Source organism: Python bivittatus, unplaced genomic scaffold, assembly GCF_059951505.1.
Source record: "Python bivittatus isolate LINGU-HERP-01145 unplaced genomic scaffold, Pbiv_v1 ctg000070_np1212, whole genome shotgun sequence".
NCBI lineage: Eukaryota > Metazoa > Chordata > Lepidosauria > Squamata > Pythonidae > Python > Python bivittatus.
In genome coordinates, this window is record NW_028277034.1 from 49569378 (window position 1) to 49583535 (window position 14158).

A 14158-nucleotide genomic window follows, 5' to 3' on the forward strand; every position below is an offset into this window, starting at 1 on the left:
TGGCTTCTGTTGGAAGTTTGGGGCTATCTTACAAGATGCTCTGGAGATTGCACCCCAAACTTTAATGGCACTATATGTAGCCCTAGCAAGGTAAGATAAATGGCTGGGAATATTCATATCTCCCACACTGCAATCAGGGGAGTGAGGCTAAAGTTGAACATGGTCAGTTAAAGACCTAGAAGATGCACTGATGCAACCTGCTAAATTTGGTTTATATTAGCCAAGGTTAATCTATTTGTAGCTTACTATGTTGTTTGAAGCCAACCAGTTAGTCTATGATTCAAGGTACTGACCCCAAAAAGGATTACTTCTGTAACTAAGTCAAGTATGTGGTCTGAATGCCGGCACAGAGTGGCTTGCTCTGGCAAAAGAAATTCTCTGAACCAAAAAGTTTGTACTGTATGAATTTGAATTTGGACATTATCTTGGAAGGTGGTCTGACTGAATCTCCAAATTGAATGGGGTTTCCGAATCAAATTGTCTAACTGAATTGCATGCCTCTGAATCAGTTCAGACAAATCTCTGAGTTGATTATTTCTGCACACAGCCAGTTTCTTCCTCTCTCTCCCTCTTTCTTTGAACCACAGAAAACCCAGAAGAATGGAAAAATCATAACACTCATAGAAGCAGTTTGGGGGATATGACATCACATTTTTTTTTTTAATATCAGAATGCAGGAGAGGGGGGAATTAAACTTCCCTCCCTATCAGTTAGCTCAATTCACAACATCTCCTCTGGACAATTGGCCCTGGCTAACCACCATCACCACTAACCACCCCCTTAGTACCAATGGACATTTCTCTCTTTTGTAATGCTTACTTGCATCTAAGAGACTATTTTCAAAGCCTCTTTAATAATATTTGAAGAGGGATGTGTGTATCTTCTGCACAGAACATGCATTTTAGGTTACTAGCTGCACTTTTATTCATCTAGAGATTATTTTATACAATACACACAGCGCAACAGACTTTGCCACTCCCACTCAGGGAGAAGTGGTCACACAACAGACTTTTCCCTTTCATGCAGTTCTCTATAAATAGCAGTAGGTGGAGTGAGAAGAAAGTTTGAAAGTATACTCCAAACTCACAATTGGTTGAAAGAATTGGTTAGAACTAGTTTCGGTTAGCTTGCATTTAAAAAATATTTCTTGTGACAGCTTTTTTTACTTACTGCTTGAATCCAGATGGAGAATGCCCATTTTCTCCATGGCGTTAGGGTTTGTTCTGTAGCAGTCCACGGGAAGGTGTCCCAGAGCCTCTAAGATTCCTTGGAGTTTCTCTTCCAAAGTCATAGAAAGAGAGGTGAAGATCTGAATTTGGAAGGGGAAAAACCACTCCTGGGCACCGTCATTTTGTCATCAGAAAGGAACAAATAAGCAGGCCATCAAGCTGTAATTCAGAATGTTTCAGAAAAGAAAAATGATGAAATGAATTGGGAATATTTGGGGAGGGAAGTGCTTGAACACTTCACTCTCACACACTCTCATTTAAATAATACACCTTCTTTGACCAAAAGTTAAATCTCTGTATACATGGACTATGGAATCTTTCCCAAGCTCATTTGAACTGCTCCCTTTTCTCTGAGCCAACTGAAAACTACAATGGCATAGATTTTGCCATCTCCGTTGCCAATTCCAGTTGCCTCTCTACTTGTCTGCCCTATAAAATAGGCCAGACAAAGAAACCAATGCGAAATACAGTAGGTCTAAAACTGCTTTCATTATAAAGCTACAATGACAGAATCTTGCAAACCTGAATGTGCTTCCCCCCTCATGTGAAAGAGGGAGGGGCCTGTCTGAGATGTTTACTCAAACTAGTTTCTTGGAATGGGCTCAAGCCCTGCTTGTCTGATCATTGTCTTGGTAGCAGCTTTTCCTCCTGTCCTTCAAGGTCATTCCCTATGTCCTCTACAGTTTTGGTTGGCAATTGGAGGACAGCATCTGCATTTCCCATGCAGGAAGGCTGCTCTTCCTGTCTTCCCAATGTCACCGGCACTGCTGAGATTGGGTTTAGCCGTCTGTCAGAACTTGTTTGGGCTGGGGGTGGTAGAAGACAGAGGAAGAGAGGAGGGCGATCACCTGCCAAGTGTCTGAATGGATCCCCAGCTCAGAGATATAAATCAGCCTCAATACCTGACATCCCAAACCACAATTTCCTGGTACGGAGGAGGGTCGTGTGCGAGCAAACTATCTTTGTTGCTTTGCCTTGCTTGTCAGCTGGTGCTTGGGCTGCTTCCGAATACAGGTTTAGCGTTCTTCTGGAAAAGAGCTAAACCCATGGTCTTTGGAGCGCAGATGTAATGCTCTTCTGGAAGAGTGGTATACCCATGTTTAAGAGTGGCCAGAACAACAGCTGACAGGTATGGGAGGAGAAATATTGTGAAATGGCAGCAAGAGAACTGGCCCCCTTCCTCTTCACTGCAGAGACTTCTCTCTGCCACATTGGCTGATCAGCAACCACTTCGACAGATTTTCTCCATGATCTACTACCATTGGGCAGCTGCTATTCTGAAACATTAGACCAGCTCATTTTAAGGCTGGGGAACAAATGAAAACAATGGAAAGGGGACACAGCAGGAAAAGAAAGGTTGCTGTAGTATGTCTGTGCTATGTTTAGGCTCAGGTGCTGAAACTCATACGTGGCTTCTTGAGAAATATGACACTAATTGAATATATATGGTGCTATTTAGGGGAAAAAGTGAAAATTATGAAATGATGTTTGGGGAGAACTTCCTTGGCTTCCACAGAGCAAACGGTTGCAAACACTTGATGATAATTAGATAAAATTAGACTTTTCATCAAGAAATGATAAAGATTCAGGATGTGGGCAGATTAGAAAAAAAGAGGCATTAAGACAGGAAGGACTATCAAGTCAGATTAAGACTTCACTTCTACGAAAACTAATTTTCATTTATAGTAACTAAGTTGCATGAAAATAACTGTTTTACATAGAAGTTGATGCTGGAAAATGAGATTTTATGTCTGAATGTGGGTTTTAGAGGAGGTTACTTTTAAATGCTGTCCTCCTGCCTTTTTTCAAACTATTAATGATTCTTATTTTGTCATTCCCCCCCCCCCTTGGAATTAATAGCCTATCTTTCAAATACATTCCTAAAATATCTTAGAATACTAAATTCCAATTGATTAAAAAAAACCTTATTTGGTTTTAATTATTTGTTAATTAAATTTTCCTTTTCTTTCTTCAGAGATGGGGTATAAATATATGAATCAGAAGGTCATTAGTTTAGCTTAATCACATTTGCAGACAATAGCTGATATCTCATTAGATAAGGCCCACTAAATTCTAATCTATTGCAGCTTCTTTATTATACAAGATATTCATTGTGTACTTCCCACTTCTCCTGGTAAGAAATCCCAGGAACATATATTTATTTTTTATTTTAGCATGAATTTCATTCTGTGTAGTAATAATTTATTAGCAGGGTCTTTCCTTCCTTCCTTCCTTCCTTCCTTCCTTCCTTCCTTCCTTCCTTCCTTCCTTCCTTCCTTCCTTCCTTCCTTCCTTCCTATCAAGCATAATTAAATTTAATTTACAATATAACTCCAGCGTTGCCTGGATACAGTATCCATGAGTTGTGTAATGATCAAATGGGATCCAAAATGAAGAGCTGAAAGAATCTAGTCATCATCAAAATTGAAGGAAAATCCCCCATTTTAAAATATTGTTCCAGTGAAAAGAATATTCTACCCAACAAGGTCTAGAGCAAGAATGGTTATATGTTCGGTCCAGAGGGCACATTTGAATTCTTAGAATGTTTTCTCAAAATGGCTGCCTTGAGGATTGCCTGATTATTTCAAAATGGCAGGCAAAGCTGGCCTGCCTGGTCATGAAATAACTCTTTATCAGAAAGCCAATGACTAAGAGTGCTCCCAACCATTCTTTCTAACTACTCCCAGCATTTGTCTTTCCATTCCCAAGTCAGCGCTGTCTTTTTATTTTCTCAAAGCGCTTATGAAGTCTGCCTTCTTGGGAAGCCACTCAAAAGTTGAGAGACAGCCAAAGGAGAAATAGGAATTTTAATAAAGGCTGGAATAGGCGGGGCCCCCAAAGAGTTTCACAATAAGGGACACCTTCCAGTTTTATCAAATGACCTCTTTGGTGTGACAGAACATGAATAGCACTTCGGAGAATATATGTATTCTAATGCATTGAATGTATTCATTGAATGTATTGATCAGGGCTTTGAGAACAATTCTTGGACCTCTTGTGAAAGCAGCCCCCTCTGCTATTATTAACACAGCCCAGCTTTTCTCAGACTTTCATTGGACCCTGAAAAAGAAAAGCAGCTGCTTTAAGAAGTCCACTATTGAAAAGGCAGCACCTTTTTTCCCAAGTTCATGTGGAAAAAGTCAAGCATCACAACAGATAGGTCCTGGGTTTGGATATCCATTGCTTTAATATTTATATACTGCCTTTATATGCTGGTTGTTTCTGGAAGTCAGAGGTAGCATTTGGATTCAGTTAATCATAACTAGTACTGTTGGAAATCATAGGACTTAAGTTAGCTATTATAATTAATTAATATTAATGTAATAAAATATAAAATAATCAGTGGAGCATCGCATGAGTACCTTGGACTAAATACCTACCTCCTGATAAACAGCAAAAACAATTTTGAAATAAACCATTAAAAGAAAGCAGAACTGGATAACAATGAAATCTCAAACAATTTAGACAGATGGCAGGTTAAATTAAAATTGCTTTAATTTAACCGCAAGTGCAAAAAAGCAGGGCTAAATAAAATGAGGAACAAATTGCGCTCTTTATTACCTTGAAAAAGGAACCTGCTACAGTTTAATCCTCAATAAGGAACAGATCCTTGAAATGGAAAACAGGTGTTGTAAGTACTTGTGGGAGATCTCGGTTACGAAGACCGTGTGTGTATGCATTTATTTATTTAAAATAAGCCTGCTTTGGAAAGGCAGCCTCCAAATTGTAAAGCTTAAATAAATAAATATTTCAGCCTATTCAGCAAAGAGAGGGAGAATGTTCAGGGTGGTTGAAGACGAGAAGTTGATCAGTATGGAGCTACTTCCAAGAAAGTAGCTTAGAAGTAGCTACTCAAAGCTTTTGCACCTCCCCAAAGCTGCTTGGTAAAGCCACATGGCCCCTTCCCTCATGCAGAGTGAAGTACCCTCACATAAAATTTGAGCTGAGCTTTGATTGCACAACCGTGACTACCCTCTTGACGTTTTCGACCACACCTTGTGGACACCCCTGAAGAGACTGTTATGTTACAAACAGTCCACCCAGAAGAGATTCAAGGGGTTCAAAGAGACTCCACCTTAATGAGTTCACTAATTACTGACTCCTGGAAATTCTATCACAATGTCTAATTCTGCACCTTACCCCTAACCCTCACATTAAAGACATACCCTGTGTAATTCTTGCTTCCTTATTCATGCTTTGCTATGAAGGGTTTGATGACACTACAATTCAGACTCCAACAGAAAAACCAGATTTAACAAGTTCTGAAAGGCTATGAGAATCAGAGGCCGAATTGAGGCTATTCATGAGGAGAGGTACACAGACCCTCACAGAGAATGTACCTCTCTTGATAGTTGGGGACCCTCAGCAGCCTACCAGATTTCTTCAGCAATAGTAGTTTTATTATTACAGTCAGCTGCCACAATTAAATGCAATTATAAAATAATTAGGATAAAAAGATATGAACAATTATTAAATAAGTTCTTATAAAAAAATCTAAAACACACAGAGCTAATTTGCTAGAGTACTGAAATGATTAAACAAGTTATCAATCACTAAAATAAAAGGACTGAAATACTTAAATTTTAATTCAGTAGTGACTAAATTTTTAAGCTACCTAATTGATAACTCTAGTAAGAGAGACATAAATAAATGAATATAAATTGGTTAGAAAACTCTGACTGCTACTTAACATTGTACAATCATAAAATGACAATGTTAAAATTCTATGATGAAGGACCTTTACCTTCTAAACATGGAAAACGAAGCTATCTTGCAACAAATAGCAATGGTGATCAAGCAGAATTTGGCCACCCTCCTGGAGATCATCCACAGTGGTGTCCCGAAGGGTAGGCAAAAAAGCCAAAAAGCCAAAATGGTGGCTGCAATGAAAAAGGATGGGATTTTAATCTCATGGTTGTGGTTGCCAAACTGACTTTTTGATGACCCCCTCCCCTCTGAACGCCCCTAATCATCTTTGAAGTGTCTGCTAGAAGGGGGAGAATAAAACTAGCATCTGTTTTGCTGTGATTGGTTATTACTAGAAGTGTAATTAAGTTTTTACTCCAATTTGAATAAAAGGGCAACAAAAAAGGATTATTGGTCCAATTTCCTCCAAAGGGTGTGGACATACACGATCTTTCATTGGTTTGCCATTGAATCTGCCTTCCAGAATTGCTGAAGGTGAGGCATTGAGATTGACTAACATAAAGGCTCTTCTGTGTGTTGGATACAAAACATTGGCAAGGTAGTTGGGTGTTATGAATGGTCTCCTTAGCTTGTCTAAATGATCGATAGCTAGAGTAAAGCTTAGGTCGTTTTGTAAGTCTAGATCAAGAATCTGCAATTTTATTTCCAAAAGAGGTTTCTCATAGCTAGTCAAGACCAAAAACTGAGTGGAAAGTCCATAAAACCTAGATCAGACTTTATTTCCATTAGCCATGAGGGTTTACAGTTATCTTGCAAAATCAAGACAACTAAAAGATTTCCAAAGAAGACTAGATTGAGCCAACAACTCAGTTGGCAAAGTCAGATTTGGGCATCTGATGAGGTCAGTGCTGTTCCTTGTCTTAATAAGGAATTGGTCTCACATCTGGCCACACCTTAGAAATTTTAACTGAGCTGCTTCAAAATATGCAGTGTTGTGATGGCCACAGATCTGAGTGCCATAGAGCAAATAGCTCACTACCTTAGCTCTCAAGATGTTAATTGCAACCATAATATGCCTATTATCATTATGGGTGGTGAACTGAAGGATGGCACTTGTCATTCATTGAGTTTGTAGAGATTCAGATGTCATTTGTTCAGCCTCAAAATAAATTTGGGGGGCTGGGGATTCTTCCAAATAACATTAATTTGAGCTCCTTATCTTGAGTACCTAGAGCAGTGTTTCTCAACCTCAGCAACTTTAAGATGTGTGGACTTCAACTCCCAGAATTACCCAGCCAGCATGGGTGGCTGGGTAATTCTGGGAGTTGAAGTCCACACATCTTAAAGTTGCTGAGGTTGAGAAACACTGACCTAGAACTTAGTAACTGGGGCTAGTGTAGAGGGAGTGCCACAGATTATTTTCTGGTAGCCCGCAACATTGCTACAAAATATGATCTGTTCAGTCGTTAACTGCCTGATAGTGATCATCTCCCCCAGTAATGAAACTAGTAATAAATTCTTCATTCCACCAGCATAAGTCTTATTCTTTGTTCAAGCAGTTGGAAAAGGATAGAAGAAAGGGGTGGCATAAGAGAGTAGAGGAACTCTTCTCCTTCTTTTGTTCATATCAAGCCTCACAACTCCATCATTCCACGTGCAATAGATGCTAAGCCACAGACATAGTCAACACCTTCCAAACACTGACATCACCTGCCAAGGATGTCCTGATTACAGCCTTACCCCAAATCTCAAAGTGAGGTATAATTCTAAGCTCCAACTCACCCAAGCATGTGCAAATGCTAAGATAAAGCTAATCAATAATCTCAGGGCATACAGAACTAGGAGACTGACCTCCTTCTGTCTTACTGTATTAGAAGAAAAAGCATCATAAAAATTCATTGTAAAGAGAAAAAAGATGGTGACTCCGAATGCCAATGGGAAGAAACCTGACCAAATCATTACAGAAAAGAACCCCATGGGGTTGCGGCACTTCTGCATCTCTGCTTTTCCAAAAGCCCTAGATATCCCTGTATTCTGACTCAGTTTCCCCTGAAATATGGATCAACTATTTTAGAAGTCAGGTTAGCGAAAATCCAAACTCCATCGTCTCAAGAGACTCTTGTTCAGAAGACTTAGCAAGCTGGACTCCAGTATCCCACACCCATTGCACAGCTGAAGCAAGGCAATCCCTCAAGAGTTGATCCAATCTTTGTTGAATACTGAAGGTGAATGCCAGTGGGTGAGTCCTAGTTCTAGCAAAGCTAAATAGACTGTACAGCTCAAATTCCACCAGACTGGAGCAAGTCTATGACTGCTCTGCTATTCAGAAAGGAGATAAAGCTACTCTTTCAGATTGCAATCCCATCAGCCTGTTGAGTGCCATAGGCAAGCTGTGTGCCCAGTACCTGAATGGGAAACTGGCTGATCGGAGGCTGCAAAATATCATCATAGTGGAGAACCAAACTGGCTTTAGCAAGGTGTATTCAACACTAGGTGTCCAACATTTGGCTTTATGCTCATGTGGCAAATTCTACATGGCTTTTATAGCATTTGACTCAATCCCAAGAAGCAGACTATGGGAGAAATTGGTTGCCTCCTCTATTATTAACTGGTGTGTTCTCATGCTAATAATGAGGTTGCATGAGAATAATATGATGCAAGTCTATTGTGGCCCTTCAGAGTATCCTGTCATCTCTCTAGCAATATCCATCCAGAAAGGATTGAAACAGGAACATATCCTTGTCCCAACTTTTTCCCAATTTTCTATTAACTTTCTGGTGAGCTCATTACCAAGAAAGGAACACCACCATCTTATGTTGGCCAATAAACTTGCTCCTGTCTTTCTACATGCGGATGAGGCTTCCATCCTTTTTACTTCCCCAAACCTGTTGCATCATATTGCAGAGAGGATCAGTTTAAGTATTAAAAAAAAATCTAAAGTTAGATTATTTCAAGAGGCTCCTTTGCTATCGTCCTGGAAAATTAACACTATCTGTATTCAACAAAGAAGCTCATTCAAGTATCTGTGAAACTTATTTCAAGCCTCAACGTCCTGTGCAAACAGATGAGATTTGTAAAGCCCGTATAAGAACTGCTGTAATATGATCAAGATGAATTGTATTGTATAGCAAAGTCGCAATCCTATAGATTTATTTGGAAGTAAAACCTGTGGAAGTGTTTTCAGGTAAATATATTCAAGATCGTGCAGTAAGAGGTTGATTCAAAGGTCATTTCTCACTAGTGACTTATTGACTCACCCAACCACTGTTGTGCAAAGTAACAGCAAGGAAAACATGCTTTATATCATTCCAGAAATGGCTGAGTGATATTATGAAGATGCTGTAAGTTATCGATGGGGAAATGGCCCAAGTGCCCTACTCAGGAGTAAATGGCACTAAATGCAGTAGAGCTTATTTTGGTCAACATCCATGGGCTTGTGTTGTGATCATGTCTATTAATTTTAATTAATTCCAGGTTAATCTTTTGAGGTACTCATAAGCATATCAACCCCACTTTTGTGCTGGTATTTACGGTGCAGGTCATTAGAAAAAATAGTTCCAGTGCCTGGATTACAAAATTAAATTTGATGGGAGATGGGCATGCAAGAGACAGAGAATCTAAGATTGGAGGGGAGGGGAATCTATTTTTGCAAGGCTTTCCCACCCCTCCCTATCTCTCTTAAGCCTATATACTTGCTACAACTTTAGCGCAACACACACACACTGCTGAGTGCACACCCACCCACACACTCCTGTTATGGTTTCTCTGCTCAGATGGAAAGTACTGCATGGAACTCAGGAGTCCTGGTGTGTTAGGGGAAATTAATATGCGCTGTCTCCACAAAATGGAAATGAAGGCATAACACTTTATTTCCATGATTAGACAAAAGTTTCACTGTGTGTTAGCTTGTACTTGTACCATGAGTATCTTGGTTTGAATTTGTGCACTGTGCTGTTCCCTTGCTCCCTCCCAACCTGCTCATATTTTGCATCTAATTTTTAATTTTTAGTGTCTTCAAGGGGTAAAAACTTGCATCACTGTCATAAAAAATTAAATCTAAAAATCCCAGGAAGTTGACTTTTGCATCCTGTAACATCTATCACATCTACTCCCATTTTCCTTTGCATTCTCATGGAATTGCTGCATCCAAAGCTATATTGGGTCCATTCACACAACCTTCTTATTCAGATCAAGTCAATTCTTAGCAGCTGCATTCACATAATGTGTGAACCATGCCTGATGTTGTTCATTGCCCCACATAATGTATGGCATGACCTGAACAGATTGGGAGGAAAATCATTTATGGTGGAAGCAGTAATGGGAAGGGTCAGGGACTCCTGGAGGTTGACATAGGAGCGGGAAATCAGAGCTTCTGATTTTTCCCTACCTGGGTTGCTCTGCCAAGAAAGGTCCACTTGGGACTGACCTACAGTGAGAATATCAATACGAGGGAGATACTCAGGCCTGAGTATGAGAATTCAGCTACAAAGTGCCCTAAAGGAAATGGATTATATGGACCTTCCTCTGTCAGGATTCAGCCTGGATATGGGACAGAAATGGAATTGGTCTCTACCTTTCTTGGGACCTAGTCCTATTAGATCTCTCAGTAGCCTTCAGTACTATCAACCAAAGTATCCTTCTGCACCTCCTTGAATAAGAAGTTGAAATTGTGGAACGGTCTTTGGCATGGGAATATGCATCTCATCTTTGATCTCCAAACTGATTTTCAACTTTTGTTTTGACGGCAATATGTGCTGAAAATCTTGACCCTAAAAGGCATGTAAGTAGGGATCAGAACTTCCCTACTTACTTTGCCAGACCATGATAGGTTTGTGTGAAGAAACACCAGAAACATTCAAAAACTAAATTCACATTGAATCATTTCTCTTGTTGTCAAGTCAGTGGGGTCATCTTTGGCAAGGTTTGCATCATTGATGCTGTCTATGTCAGCAAGGAAATGATTACAAATCCACATTAACATTTTAAGTTTATCTGAACAGGAATAACCTGAACCAAAAGTTCTGTAGTGTTTCTATGTATCTGCAGATTTCTGCCTGCAGACAAATTAACAAGGTCTTGTCGACTCTTGACTGCAGGCTGGAATTCCTTCTTCTAACACTGAAAAGTTCATTTACTTGTCTGTCTCCACTCTCCTCTTCCAGAAAAAAAAAAAAAAAAGCTTTAAAAAGTTTGTAGTTTTTTCAGTAGCATCCATAATGGAGATGGCAGGGCCTTGAATCAAAAGATTTACTTCATTCATATGGTCAAGCCAAGCTGTGAATAAACTCCTGTCCATCATTCTGAGTGTGGGATTTCCTTTTGCCTCAAAAAATGTGAACTTCTGCTCAAAGTTCAATCAAGCACTTCTTGTTATCTGGAAGGCCAGAAAAACTGTGCATAGAGAACTTCATCTTCTGTTACCATTTTTTGGAAAACCTTTTAGAAAAGAGGTTGATTCAAGGGTCTGACTCTGATGAAGTCAATGAATATTACTGTAGTAGCTAAGCCTTCTTTCTGGATTTCAGAAGTATATTTGACACCACTGCTGCTGATACACAAAACATAGGCTAGCTGTCCATACAGACCTATCTCAGGCATGCTTTTCATTAAATTTGTAGGTCTGCCAGATCAGCTACTGGTTACACACTTTGATTTCTTATTTCCATGCCATCTTAATGCTGAACATCCACGAGTTTAAATGTTTCCAACCTACTTCACTGGGTGGTTGTTGTGAGGAAAATAGAAGGCGGGAGCATTAGGTGTATACACCATCTTGAGTTGAACAAAAATAAAAGCAGGATAAAATAAATCAAATAAACAAATAAAAACAAAGTCGAAGATACGAAATCTTTACTTTAAAATGCACCATGACCTGATGTAAACAGATATCCATAATCATAATAGCAGGATAAATTTTCTCTTATTCCTACTGATGGGAAATTAATCTAAGAATCATAACATCACAACAACACTGTACATTCCCCTGACTGTACAGTAGCATTCTATGCCACCCCTCACTCTTTTTTTTAATGCGATTACATTATTTGACATAAAAAGACAGCTTTCAAAGAAATAGAAAGGAAATGGAAGAAAAGGGTGTTTTTTTTGTTTTCTGTTTGTCTTGCATGGACATCCTGAAGCCCATCCATGGAGCTTCTAAGGATATTTGGACCACAGGTTAAGAACCTCTTCTCTACAGTGCAAACAATTCCGAGGCATGTTTTCTGGTATGCAATCAGTTCACACAGCTCTAAGTCATATGATTCAGACCTGTCATTGCTAAACATGAATTGAGAATGCTTATTGGCACACAGCCAACACCACCTTCCTTCAAGGCTGGGTGTTCCAGGAGAAGAAACGCAGGGAGAAGCCACTAGCTTCTTCTGCGGATTGGTTAATCTGTTGGAACCACTGTTCATTCATCTGAGAAGCTCAAAATAAGTTTGAAGGCATGCTACTCAGTAGTTCCCAAAACACAATTTGAAAATTATTAAGGAAAGGGCAACAGATCTGGGCTGCAAAAATCCAGACAACCATTAGATGGGAGGAAAAAGTTAAGAATGTTCTCTATTTCTGTTGTTCTGTCATCAGTGGTTGTTCCAAATATTTCAGCCCAGATCTTGCAGCTCTATCTAGGGTCTTTCCCCACTGTTGAGTTAAAGTGCTCTCCACCAGTTCTTGGCTGTCCCCATTGTCAATCATTATTTCTATGGCATCTGTTCCAAGTCACTGATTAACGATGTCTTGATTTGTCAGCGTGGCAAGTTTTCTCCTCTGGCTTTGCTTCCATCCCATTTCAGGAGGTTATCAGCCAGTGGGAAAGATATCCATGATTCAGAGCAGGGATGAGGAAGCTCTCGTTTCAGGACCCTGCCTTGGCGTCTCTAGGTTGATTTGTCTACTCTTCTTCCCACACTCCATTTGGGCATTTCCAAACTAAACGAATGTGAAGTAAAGAGACATATGGGAAGAAATCAGGACAGAAACAGCCCCCAAGAGAAGAGGGGCAAACTCTGGACTCTGCCATGCTATACAACTAGGTAGGTTCTGTAGAGCAGGAGAACTGAAACTAGCTCCAGGGCAGTTCTCTTACTTCAAGGGGGTGGAGGGTGGGAAGTGTCAAATGAGCACAACCAGGAGTCCTTCCTCAGATGAAATAATGGAAGTCTGCTCTCGTCTCCTATTCCTAGCTGGAAGTCTGGAGAGAAGTTGCCATAAAAACCAAAAAGGGTTGAGGGGATGGTGACAGGACTGAAAGGAACTCAGGGAATAAATTGTTAGTGGAAACAGCAGATGTTGCCAAGAGGGCTGAGATGAATGCTGGCTAGTGACCAGAGGGAAGGGAAAGGGCTGGTCCACATCTTCCACATTATGGATATATGCACATGACATACTCCAGTCAGACCCATAATTAGTCACCAGACTTCACACCTGGCCAGTCATAACCTGAAAGGAGAAAGGTGGAAGAGTGAATCTACCATGCTTGTGCAACTAGCTAGATTCTGTATAGTAGAAAACTTGAAACTGCCTAGGAGCTGGACAACTCCTGGGATGTTTTAATTTGGATTTCTGCTCTGAGTAGGGAGTTGGATTCAACTTACATAAATGAAATTTCCTTCTTATTGTGGCCCCACCTACTAATTTTTGGAGTACAGCCTTTGGCCTCTGAAAATCCTAATGCAGACGTTGGCCCAGAAAACAGCGCACACCCTGATTTGAAGAACGCATCTATGCTTTGTTGGGTTGGTGGTGGCTGGGATTTTCCCAAATGCAAGACGTCTTTTGTAGCACAGGACATTTCCTCGCTAATCTGGCTGTGGCTGCTACAACTATAAACAAAATGGAATAAGACTGATGAGTTGTACAAGGAAAGGACTTTGCTAGAACTCTGGTGTAATTAGGAACCATCATCATCAACTACAGGAAATTGGCACATCTGCTTTTTCAGGCTGTTGATCCAACTGTGTTGCTGAATGCACACCCTGGCAAGAAGATGCAGCTTGGATGTACTCAGCAAAGATGTCTCTGCATAAATATTTACATAATTTTCTCCAGGCAGCAGTGCTAGAAGCAGCTGTTTTTAACACTTCTCTTCCCATGTGCAACTTTCTCTCCCCTCCTCTGATCTTGGGAAAGACAAATTGACTTGAGATCCCAATGTTTGCTTTCTCTGCTGTTTTCTCTCACTTCCTCTCTCTCACACTCTGGAAGAATTTCCCTCCACACAAAGTAAATATTAGTTGATGTTTCACAAAGATAGTGCAAAGCAGCCCCTTTCACCC